This window comes from Callorhinchus milii, unplaced genomic scaffold (genome assembly GCF_018977255.1).
Source record: "Callorhinchus milii isolate IMCB2004 unplaced genomic scaffold, IMCB_Cmil_1.0 Scaffold5, whole genome shotgun sequence".
Lineage (NCBI taxonomy): Eukaryota > Metazoa > Chordata > Chondrichthyes > Chimaeriformes > Callorhinchidae > Callorhinchus > Callorhinchus milii.
The window spans coordinates 13,039,745-13,053,084 of NW_024704746.1; positions in this window are offsets into that span (position 1 = coordinate 13,039,745).

Consider the following 13,340-nt stretch of genomic DNA (forward strand, 5'->3'; position numbering starts at 1 on the left):
TTCCAGCATTTTGTGGTTTCATTGTGAAATTTTATTTTATTTAGCTTAGAGCACTCCCAATGGTTGCCATGTTTATTAAGATTCCCCCCCACATCGAAACTGTGTCTAGATTGAATGAGATTTTGCTGTTTTACAGAAAGTACTATTGTAAATAAATCTGAATATTACTTTGTTCAGCAATTTCCTGCCCCCTCAACCTAGGACATCCTTGCTGGAATTTACAACCATCTTATAATAAATAATAATAATCCTTGCATTTGATATAGCGCTTTTCACGTCTTCTTGACGTCTGAAAGCGCTTCACAGAATATACTTGTAGGCAAAACGTGGCAGCCAATTGCTCACAGTAGTTTCCCCACAGACAGTCGTGGACTGAAAATGACCAATTTATTATTGTTTTTTTTNGGAGAGATTATTATTAGGCGTGTGGAATAAGGAAACTTGTCTAAGGTTTCACCCTGCTTGGAATTGAACCCAGGTGTCTCACTTGCAAGGCGAGTGCTCTAATCACTGAACTACAGGACTCCACGTGTCTTGCTTGCTTACATGTATCAGGCCCAAAGTAAACCCGATTTGCTATAAAAATATAACCTGCTCTAAAAAGAATAAGACTTTGTTTTGGATTTCACCGCATTATCAATCTACACAACTCAATCCACAGAAATGGGATTACATTACTTTCATGGATCAGATGCAGCTGCAGTAACAACACATAACATACACAGAGAGGTCCAAAACATGGGTTGGCTAATAGCCCAGGGGCTAACCATGTTCAGACATGTACAAAGGTGCCGTCCTCAAATGAGATATTAAATTGAGGTCCCAACTGCCTGTTCAGGTAGACTTTAAAAATCCCATCACACAACTTGAAAAGAGAATGGAGTTTCATCCAATGTTCTGGCCAGCAAGCCCACAAATAAAATTGGTTATTCACTTCATGGCTGTTTGTGAGACATTGCTGTGCACAAATTGGTTGCTGCATATGCCTACAAACACATAGTCACTACCCTATACAGTAAATCATTTGAAGTCTTGTGAGACATCTTCATGATGATGTGATAAGGCACTTGTATTTCAGCCTGGCTCAGTGGTAGTACTCTCGGCCTCTGAATCAGAGCTTGTGGTTTCAAGCTACACGTTGGAACGTGGAATCACATAGTCTAAGCCAACACTCCAATGCAGTACTGGAGATATGTTGCATTGTCAGCGGTGCTATCGGATGAGACATTAAACAGATAGATGTTAAAGATCCCATGGTACTATTCTAAAACAGAAGGGGGTATGTCCCAGTGCCATGGCTGTTTGTGGGACATTATTGTGTGCAAACTGATTGCAGCGTTTCGCCCACAAAATATAGTCAATCCAATTTACTGTATATCCTGTGAAGCACTTTGAGATGCCTCAATGACATAAGCTGCTAAATCAAATGCAAGGATTACTATCATTATCATTATAATATAAAATGCAAGGATTATTAATATAATTAACCACTATTAAAATGATTACAGGTGATTCTGCAACGCCTTTCATTAATTTATTGGAGAACTCACATTGGCCTTGTATGCACTGCTTACACCGTTTGGTCTTATGAGTGATATGTCAACCAATGCCTCAAGATCTCTTTCAATTTTCCTTTAGAAAGTTCTATCCCATCCTATAGAGAGAGTTCCAGAGAGAAGTGGGGGAGATGGCTAAAGGCTGACCCATGCTTGCTGGGGATATGAAGCAAATCAGAGTTGATAAGAGATCACAACAATTGGATGGGTCAAGGAAAACTACCATATTCTGCAATCAACAGTTATTCTTGTCACTTAACTGACACCACTATATTATGTAAGGTAAGCTCTAAACATAAGGGCATTAAGTTCCATAATCTGTAACGCTAGCTGCTCAAATACTAATAGTTTCTAAAAGCCAAGAGTCCATTACTGTCATCAACACAAAGAAATGGAATTTCCCCCGAGCTTGTTTTAAGGGCTATTGGAGCAAATTTAATTGTTGCTAACCTAAGGTCAGAGGAATGATAGACAGGGAATTTCTCATTGTCGACAAAGTAAGAGAGTTCCTATGCCTTTCACTTCATGTTGTTTCATGGCAGGTCTGAAGCATCAATTTTGTTTTGCTTTTTAAAAGAGCCACTTAATTAGTATTAGAATGAACAGCTAAGGCTTTATTTAATATTGTCGACCTTAGTAAAATAATGCATGTTGCAGGTGTTTATAAAACACTTGTACATGAATTAACAGCATTCCAACAGTTTAACTTATATGATAAATGAGCCTGTTCTCAATGGATCTCTGGGGTGAAAATCTGCAGCTAAGGGCAGCCTTGTCAGGATGTTTAACTCCACACAGGCAAAACAGGAAACAAAACATCTTGATATTGGATTGACAGTCTGGCCAGAAATTGCCAAACTGAGAAAAGGACAATGCTTGCCCCCAAATAAAGTGGCAAAGATGCCACCGAGGTCTTCAAACACCTGGGCTCCATTTTTTCCCTTCTGGGTGTCAAAGATAGCACAAGCACAAAAAACACCCACAATAGCAAAAACGGCTATTTTCATCCTGACAATAAAATGTACTTATTCTCAATATTCAACTGTTAAAGAGATGCATTAACTAGTCACTTGACATGCAGTAAAAAGCAATAGAGTGGATCGCCAAACAGGTAATGTTTAAGTTTCCCATACATGGGATCCCTGACACATATAGGATGCCAAGTGTGTGTTTTCAAAGTACCATTGTTATGTTACTTTTTTTTAAAATAATCCCTTTATGTAGCTTTTATTTTATTATTTCAAAACTTTTGCCTGGAATAACAACCCAGAAAATACAAAGACCTCCTCCAGTTGATCATTCAAAAAATCCTCTTCAATTGCAGTATAGCAACAACAAGAACTTGCATTTATATTTCAACGCTCTGAGATATTACCCTTCGTGAGGGTTGCTATACAAACATAAGTTGCTGTGTTTCATAGTGCCCTTCAAGTGAGTAGCATCTCAGACAGCACTGTGGTACCATGCAAGACATGATTTGAAACACTTCTGTATTTACAAACTGATTTAGGCTATGCACATTTTGTGGAGGCAATCTGAGTGAAACCAATGGTGCAAAATGCACCAAGAAAACCTTTATTTGTTTCCTATCTATCAAAATTCTGAATTAACCCACAAGCTAATCATGGAGTCACATGGGTTATATCTTTGCTAACTGTAGGGAGTAAAAGGAACAGGGAGCCTGCTGAGTGAGTTAAGTGTTCTGACTGTACCTTGGTGGAGGTCACTGGGCTCTGAGAGCAACAGGACAGTTCCTCATCAGGTCCTCGTGACAAACTGGGGGTTGACAGCTGTCCTGAAGAAGAAAAAGAAGATAAAATATTAGCCAGAGGGAGGGCTTACTAAACAACCCTTGACCAAAGCCTGATATTAGTTACACAGGTTGTTAAAAGAGATCTGCATTATCATCTCAAGTATAATTAAGCCAAATATATTAAAATTCCCAAATTAAGCAGTTCCCCTCAAGTGGCATATTTCCCATCCATTTCTCAATGTACTGTATTCTGTTTTATTAAATATAAACTAATTTGCAATCAGGGACACAACTTAAAGGCAGCATTCTGTGCATTGTCAGGTTGATTTGGAGTAAATACCATGGATACCATTCAAATGAATGTAGAAAACACAGCATAAATATCAGAAATGTACAAAGTGAGGTTCTAATGGAGCAAACAGTAACACTACAGTAGCTTACTCTGACAATGTAAGGTTTCCATTGTGGCTGCTTGTAAATAATGAAAGTTGCTTTAGAACTATTGAAAAACATAGTAGAAGCCTCACAATCTCATGTGTCTTTTTTTCTCATTCATAAATATAGGAATTGATGAACTATTTACTTTCCTGAAGGGATAAACTGCATGTACGCTAATCACCAGGAAATATCCTTTGAGAAAATTCTTTACACAGACCTGCTGCACTCTAAAGGCTTCAATGTGAAACAAGTTACAGTAACTGAGCAGGAATACACGCCCTAATGGGGTGCAGTATTGTCAAATGTTAAGGCGTGTGAAAGGGCTAATCAGTCAGACTCAGATCTGGATTTAGAAATCAGCTCTTCAGGAGAATTGTTCAAATTGAGGTTTGAAGTGCAAAACCCAAGTTTTGTATTTCTAAAGCTTGATACATCCTCTCCTCCCCCTTAACCAGGGAGGCAGAGAATCTAACCCAAACCAGCACTAAACCATTGTATATTTGCATGACTGCAAGGAATTATCCACTTTTTCTTGCCCCCATTCCCTGTTAATTTTTAAACTACCAATGGGGGTAATTCACATCCACTTTATCAAACAAGTGAAACTGCTGAATAAGTTTCACATCAGACTCGCCAAAAATAGAAAGAATAAGAATTTGGACCTTCTCACTGTTTGCTCACAACCAAAGGGGTAAAAGTGTTAGCATGTGCATTCATCTATCCTTAATGATAACAATTAGCAGGATGCAACTACAGTCATATAAAGGCATCAATCACCAACAACAGAAACAAAATACAATCAATGCCAAGAATATCAAAAAGCCATCAACTACCTTTGTGGAGACACTAATAAATAATACATCTACATTATGCTTCTACGTTTATCAATCAATATTTTTAATTGCTTTGCCACTGAAATAAACTTTTTTTCTTTTCTGAATTCGAATCTTTGTTGAAGTAAGTGCAAGAGTTATTAATTAAATAATCATGTTTGACTAGAATAAGTGTTTATAAAACACTGTTTACATTGAATGTTTCATTCTTCTACTAGATAAATTGCATGACATCACATCATCCCAGTTGGTCATTCACTTCATGCATGTTTGTGGGACACTGCTGTATTCAAATTGACTACCTACAAATACATAGTCACTACACTTTACAGCAGTCTACGAAGCACTTTGAGACATTTCGACAACATGATGTCAAATGCAAGGATTATATTATTATGTGGAGCCCTGTAGCTCAGTGGTTAGAGCGCTCGCTTTGCAAGTGAGAGACCTGAGTTAAATTCCAGACAGGGCGAAACTTTGGGCAAGTTTCCTTACTCCACACGCCTAATAATAATCCCTCCAAAAAAACAAAGCAATAATAAATTGGTCATTTTCAATCCACGACTGTTTGTGGGACATTGCTGTGCGCAATTGGCTGCCGCGTTCGCCCACAAATATACAGTCAATTCACTTTACAGTATATTCTGTGAAGCGCTTTGGGACGACTAGAAGACGTGAAAAGCGCTATATCAAATGCAAGGATTATTATTATTATTATTATCTCAGGTTTAACATTTTATTTATTTATTTATAACAATAATGACCAATTTTATCTGTGGGATTGTCGGCCAGGACACTGGGAGAAACTCCTTTCTCTTTTCAAATAATGCAATCAATTTTTTAGCTCCCACCTGAATAGGTAGATAGGACCCTCGGTTTAACATCTCACCCGAAGGGCAGCACCTCCAACAATGCAGCACACTCGCATTATTTCATTGGAGTGTCAGCCTAGACTATATGAGTTCAAAGTCCTGACGTGGGGGCTTGAACCCAACAACCTTCTGACTCAGAACATCTGCAGTGTTCAAATGTTGGAAGTGCAACATGAAGCATGAGAACTGTGTCGGAAACCGTGCCTGAAGCCTGCACACTTGACATCCTTAACCATTTCATTTGTACCACAAAATAAGCTACATGTAACAGTGGAAGCTGATGTAAACAGCTTTAAATAGCAAGTCACATCTTGTGCAATTTGTTTAGACCATCTGGTTGTTCCATTGTGTTTCGTGAACACTGACTGCCGATGTGTGACAGTTGATATATGTTTAGTTCAATGAATTGCCATAGCCTGCTCTTGGGACTATGTGTTTAAGTTTTCAGCATTTTGTGGAAATTTCTGTCAGATCGCAGCAAAGTCGTCTGTATCCTTTATGGCAGATTTCCAAATTCCTTGGGCATTTTATCAGAGCGGTACTCCGCTTTAGTGTTTTATGGGTTATAAAAACTATGCCAAAGTTCTTGTAAGCAGCAGGGTGAGTGTCAGCTGACAGGAATGATTCTCAATATGCACAGCAGAATAAAGAGAGATGTGAATCCTGTGAGAATCAAAGTTGCACTTGTTTAACAAGCAATACGTCCAACAAACAAAGCATTTGAAAGAAGTCACACAACTACTGTTTGATGTTCTTTCTTCTGTCTCTGCGGCACAGAGGATTTATGAGAAAGACTCTATGGTATTACCTGCGTAAGGGAAATACTTACTGGCAACTGCGTGAACATGTTTACTGCAAATCAGGCACTCATTACAGCTGCCTCCCAGTCACATTTAGACACACATTTATTTACATGATATAGTGTATTATCCTTTAGATGTGAAATGCTTTCTCAGTTTCACTGGACCCCCCTCTCCGCCCCATACCCCATTTATTCCAGCACTAACACTCACAGTGTTACAGTTCACTCTAGACTGACATAAAATCAATTGGAGGAGCCCCCATTTACGCTGTTTATCACAGAAGGGCAGCCACACTTGCTGCTCTGGGCTGACATTTGTACAATGGTTCAGAGTTGCTGTGTAGACGGAGGGAAGTTGTGCTGGTCTAGAATACTAAAGTATAGCGGTTACAACAACAACATCAAAATTACATTTGTATAGCACCTTTCACGTCGGGAGGACATCCCAAGGCTCCCAAGTTACACTATAGCATCTCAGATTTCAAAGCAGCATGAAGCCCGACTACAAGGTGGAACTCCTTTGGTAGTTTGCTTTTGTGGAAACAATTAGACAGTAGTTACATTAGCTATTTTACTTCAGACTTGAATAAATATCAAGCACAAATCTGTACAAGTTGAGCAATGGTTCAAAGTTGTGTATTAACTTGTTAAGATTCAGAACTCTGCTGCCTGCCTACTTACCCGGATCAAACTCCGTACTCCCATCTCACCAGTTCTGGTCAGGCTCCACTGGCTCCCCATCACTAAAAGGATCGACTTCAAGATCCTCACATTGGTGTTCAAATCCCTTTACTCCCTGGCACCTCCCTACCGCTCTGACCTGCTCACCCCCCAATCCACCACCCGGTGCCTCCGCTTGACTGGCACTGGCCTCCTGCTTGTCCTCCCCTCCTCTGCTTCACCATTGGAGGTCGCACTTTCAGCCACCACGCCCCAAAACTGTGGAACACTCTCCCTCAATCCCTCTGCCTTTCTCCCTCTCGTACCTTTTTCAAGTCCCGCCTGAAAACCTTCCTTTTCAACCGCACTTACAGTCACCTCACCCCCACTCCCCGGCTTGCAATCAGGCTCCACCATGTTAAGCACTCTGAGACGCTACACTGTTTGGAGGGTGCTATATAAGTGCAAGTTGTTGTTGTTAAGCTCTGCCTGACAAAAACTATCCTATGAGGGCAAAAAAAAAAGCTCAAAAGAGGCCCTGCATTCTTCTCACAAGATCACAAAATTGGTCTGGATGAAGAAGGTCCTTCGGTCTATCTGATCTCAACCCTGCAAAACACCAAACACTGTACGAATAACCCTATCACTGCAAGAATAAAGCAGTTGAGAATATCAGCAACATCCTGCTAGAAATAGCTAAAATCAACCAAAACCCCGAACTCATTGTGATATCAGTTTCAGAACTTAAGAATCAATCAACTTTTGATTATTATTATTATGATGATGATTATTATTATTATGCCTGATTTATCTCACAAAGTAGTGCAGTCGTGTAAACAAAATAATGCTGGCTATACTGTTCTCTTTGGAGATGGTTCGAGGCATTCCCAATTATAAAATCTCAGCAAAAAAAATTGCAATTTTTAGTCATCAGAACATAGGAGACCCCAATGTCAATTCTTACCTCCCCTCCCCCTCCATATCACTTGAACTCCTGAGTGGCAGTGACCATCACCCAAGCAAGACAAGTGAGTTCAAGTGGTGGTTGACATTGAGAGTTGAACTTGTTAGGTTTGGTAGAGATCAATCACAGCCAGTTCATCTATAGGCAAACATCTATGTCGCCAAGCAACCCGATCATTGGCAATTGATCAAATGTTCTATGTATTCAAATAACAATGAACATAGAATTTTTCTTTCATGATTGAGCAATAAGCAATGCATCAGTCATATGATACCAATTTGGTTCCAGCTTTGCAGAATAGAAAAATATAATGATATTCCCTGCATTCGATATATAGCGCCTTATCACGCTGTATGTCTCAAAGCAAATATAGCAAGTTTTTTCCGTAAAGTGTAGTGACTGTATATTTGTACGTGAACACAGCCAGTTTGCCCACAGTAATGGCCCACAAACAGCCATGAAGTGATAGGTAAATTTTATCAGGAGGATTTTTAGCCAAGACACCAGGAGAGACTCTCTCCTCTATTCGAATTGTGCCTTTAGATCTACCTGAACAGACAGATGGGACCTTGGATTAACTTCTCATCCAAAGGACAGCATCTCTAACAAATCGTATTGTGCAGCTTGAACCCACAACCTTCTGATTCAGAGGCAAGAGTGCTACCAATTGAGTCAGGCTGATAAATAAAATTGTAATGCTATACTTTACTTTCAAGCAGTGTATTCCTCTGGTTCTGCCTGAACCAGATTCTTTTCAAGTATGATAGATTTACCACAAAACATAAGCTACATGACAAAAGAATCCTAATAAAGAAACTAGCCACATAACATTCATTTTTGTTATCGTATTTTATTGAAGCCTTCAACGGCACTCACTATTTTTATATGCTAATATTTAAACCTCCTAACGCACCACGTTAACACGTTATTACAAATTTGCAGAAGAATACACAAGTATATGAAGCCCCTGCAGCTAAAGCCAAATGCCACAGAGCAAACATTTAGAACATAAATTAAATGATTAAGGGACCGTGTTACCAAAAGTAAGAAATTAATATTTAAATTTTGAAGAGAGAAAAAAAATTGCTGATGAAGTTTTCATTTCCTCTGGTGCCCTGTTCATTATAGAAAGTTAAAAAAAAAATAGGTATTTGGGGCCGTTCTCACATTCTTAATGGTCTCCTGCACCTGCTCATCTGGTACATTTTTAATTAACACTCTAAGGAGATTTGTCAGTCGTAATCAAAAACATTGTCACTTATAAAGCTGTGGCAAAAAAATCAATAGTTTTTCATCAGAAAAGGTTATTTCTGGCATAAGTGAACCATTTAATTGCTTCATTCCAATAAACAAAACTGCACATTTTAATGACACGATTCTCTGAATCAATAACCGCCATACATTTTATTAACCAGCAACATGTGGGAAGATATTTTTTTTGAGTCCTTCCAATCAAGGCAGAAGCATTTTCCTTATTTTCATTTCCTTGGTAACTGCAATAAGTTTCAAAGCCTATGCAGGTCCATGATTTATACATAGAAATTGACCCCCATGGCAGTAACACAGCGATGGGTGACTAGTTTTCAACAGTAAGCTACTGGCATTTGACAAAGTGCCTGAAGCAGAATGAATTCACTTCTTTTTTTCCTCACTCATCAACAGGCTCTGCCCTGACCCCCTCATCCTGACTGATGTGACAAGAGCTTGCCCTGTTTGTGGAGAAAATCTACTGGTGGGCTTATTTTTCAATGCACTCCAAAGTTAGCTTTGCACTCGACTTTCACAAAGTGAACGTGGCACATGAAAGGATTTTCAAAGATAGCATAACATTTACAAACAGTTTTAAGACAGTGACACTGAGACGCAACTCCTGACAAAATAAAGAAGAGCATTAACTTTCAATTCTCCTACAAGCATTGCTTCACAGCTCATGGCTATTGCTTTTTCAATTTCTCCCCAGAGAGCCAGGAGTTATTACCCTTGTCGATGGAGGAGAAAGGGATGTTATTCCCCTGTCACCCACCCAACTCTGGCATATTCCCTTCCGTGATCTATTGCCATCCATAGAAAAAAAGTGTATGACATGCTGTTAGTTCTCAACTATGTCAGATTCATCTACCTGCGCTGCTGGAATTACTTTCTGGAGCCAGAGTGTCACAATCTCACAGGAATCAGACTGAAAGAATTCCAAAACAAATATTGTATGAGACACCATATATAATGAGTCACTCACAAAGCATATATGCTTGAAGCCTGCCTAAAGCACCGGTTTGATTATTAACTGGAGTGCAATAAAATAAACTACCTTCTTTGTTTCCAACAAGTGTTTAGCCATTTGATTTGTTCTAATATGGGAGAGAAAATTGTAAGCGACGGTGTTTTGTACTTGTAATAAAACTCATAAGACTGATATCTGACTAATGTCAGCTCTATCTATTATTAAAAGACAATAAAGACGTCTTGTGTGTTACATTTTGCATCTTTGCTTTGAAATATAGATTTTGCTCAGGGTTGACAAACCAAGCTATCGGGTGCTTTCAATGTTATATGCAAACAAAACATTAAGTATTAAACACCAATCCTGTCTAAGGACAGGCCTGTCAACTTGTAAATACATGACAATTATGAAGTCCCAAATCCAAACATGTCAATATATTTAGCTTTTTTTCCTAATTGGGGCGAAAAAAATATTATTTTTCCAGTTCAGAGGCAAACCTTGGGCAAGTTAATAGAAAAACAGTCAGTCAGAGGCTAAAGCTAGGACGTGTACAGAATATACCTAATATTCACGCTCTAGGTTTTCACCTAATGGACGTGTTAGGTTGTGTGATTAAATAGTCTTTCTTTTCTATCTTTCACTACCAGATTTTAATTACAACAATCTCCTAGATAAAATTGGTCATTCACTTCATGGCTGTTTGAAGAACATTGTTGTGCGCAAGTTAGGTGCCATATTCGTCTATATATACAGTCACTACACGTTACAGTATATCCTGGGAAGCGCTTTGTGACATCCTCCTGAAGTGAAAGACCCTATACCAAATGTAAGGATTATTTTATGTTATTCTTATTTAATACATAGTAGATAATCATGAACATACCAAGTGAACAATCCAAACACATTAGAGTTTCAATGAAGCTTGCAAATAGCAACAAAACTTCAATAAAGCCGATGTTTAATAGTCCTACAAACCAATAAATCAAATAATCTGTAATGTATAATTCAACGTGTTTCTGTGCTTGGCTTTACCATGTCATTGCTGGGTAATTTTATACTATGATAATGTATGTGTGATGAATGCCATTACAGGAAGAAAGGACTAAGTACTGGAAATATTAGCGCTTCGCAGTAGCAAATTGACAGTAGTCATGGCACATCTTATTTACTGTGACTGAGTAGCATTCTAATGCCAAAATCAGAGTGCCAGCTGTTAAATGGTTGACAAAGAGGGGAAGTTTGAAGCCAGTTTAAATTTAAATTTAGCAGTCCCCTTAGGAAACTAACTCTGAGATCAAACTTTTTTTTATTTAAACTGTATTGTTTTTGTGGTTTATGATTATTCCTAGGGACTCTTCTAAATTAAACTTCATCAAAGGCAAACTCTCACAGAATAAGCCATTAGTGTCGCACGCAATGTGACTGTAACTTACATTTTTTGGGGGTCAGTTAAGTGTTTGACGCATACGGAAACCCATCACCGTGATTAAGGGTATCCAAACCAGACAGAGGTCCACATGTACATGCCATCTACACATGGAAATTTCCGTATGTCTTTCATGGTGTGTGCACTCTCTCTCTGGAGGGCCACACTCTGCACAGCTAATTTCAGAACAAATTAGACATAGATTAGTAGTTTAGTCAGAGCCGAGGCATGGGGATCCCAGAGCACATGTTAAGAGCACATGTTGAGGTACTGTTGGAAGTTAACTGGCTCAAATCTCACGGGTGTTGCTCAATTCTGATATCACACCAAATAATCTAAATGCATCTACATTATTCATGCTTCATATATTTTAAATAGAGGACCATGTCCCCAGTCAATCCTTTCTCAAATAAAAAACAAATGTAATTTTGTAATATTGTCCTCGTAGCTTCGGGTTTCGAGCCCCAAAATCATATTGGTTACTTGTCCGAACTTACATAACAATAGTACAAATACAGCCTTACTATTGAGTTACACTACTTTAAAGTAATCAAATCCCTTGTGATGCATCCCATCATTTCATTAGTATTGTTAATAATAACCTCACATTAATTGGACACTTTCAATGATCGATCAATAATCACACCCAAATCTTTCTCCTATTCATCATTGTCAACAGATAACCACACTACTGTGAGGTGCTCCGAGATGTTATCCTATGTGAAGGGCTCAAGCCCACAAGTCAACCCCATCCGATCAGATGACTTCTTTTTCATAACAACACGAAAAGTCACTCTTATCTTAACAAAAGGAATTGGATGGATATGGTTAAAATAAATTGAATAATAATTGGTCAACCTTGGCAAAGGATGCAGATGATAAAGCAAGCCAAATGGGCCTTTTCTTATTTCTACTTTCTGGCTCTTAAGTTCCCTATAGGTAGATACAAGAGTTGTCTGGCAAATAATCAAAGGCAGAGTTAACATAGTGCTGCTAAACTGCATAAGAAAATGTGAAGATAACAATGCTTGGAATGAGAAAGGGCTATATGGCCTATTAAGTGTGTTCCCTCTACAGGACATGTAATACTTATCATGGAATCTAGCCTATCTTGCAATTCCCTCTTCCCCATACTACCCACTTGGACCAAATGAAATTTAAAACATTGTTTCTACTAATAGATTCAGCTGTGTGAGCTCATGAAAATATGCACAACAAAGACAATTGCTTTAATTAGAGCCAAGTTTCTCGATTAAACATTGGCTATAACTGCAGAAGAATGCTAAGTGCTTTGGGACATCTAAGAAGCATTCTAGTGGAACGGAAACAATTCCTTGCACAGTCTGAAACCTCCTGGCTCCTATTAAGATAACATCTTGGATTTGTCCATATCTGCAAATCCCCAATAGTTAGAAGATGGAGACTATTCAACATTCTCTGTGCTACATACTCTCAAGCCATTCATCTTAAAATGAGTTAAATAGGTACTCAAATGTAATTAATGTGAAAAGCAATTTAATTTCAATATTCTGTGCAGTAATAATTACATTATCAATTTGAATAGATTTTGTAAACTACACCTCCTTATGTACACTGTCTGCTACTAGCATTCATGCCAAATTATAGATCCCAAATTAATCTTGGGTGTCTTGCTGGTGCGCTTTCAAGTGTATCTGTTGCCTACAAAAAAATACAGAATCACTACACTTTACAGTAAATCCGGTGAAGCACTTTCCTATATCCTTCCAATGTGTTAGGCGCAATACTAAATGCAAGAATTATTGTTATTAATACTCTTCCATACTTTGGGAAGCTGGC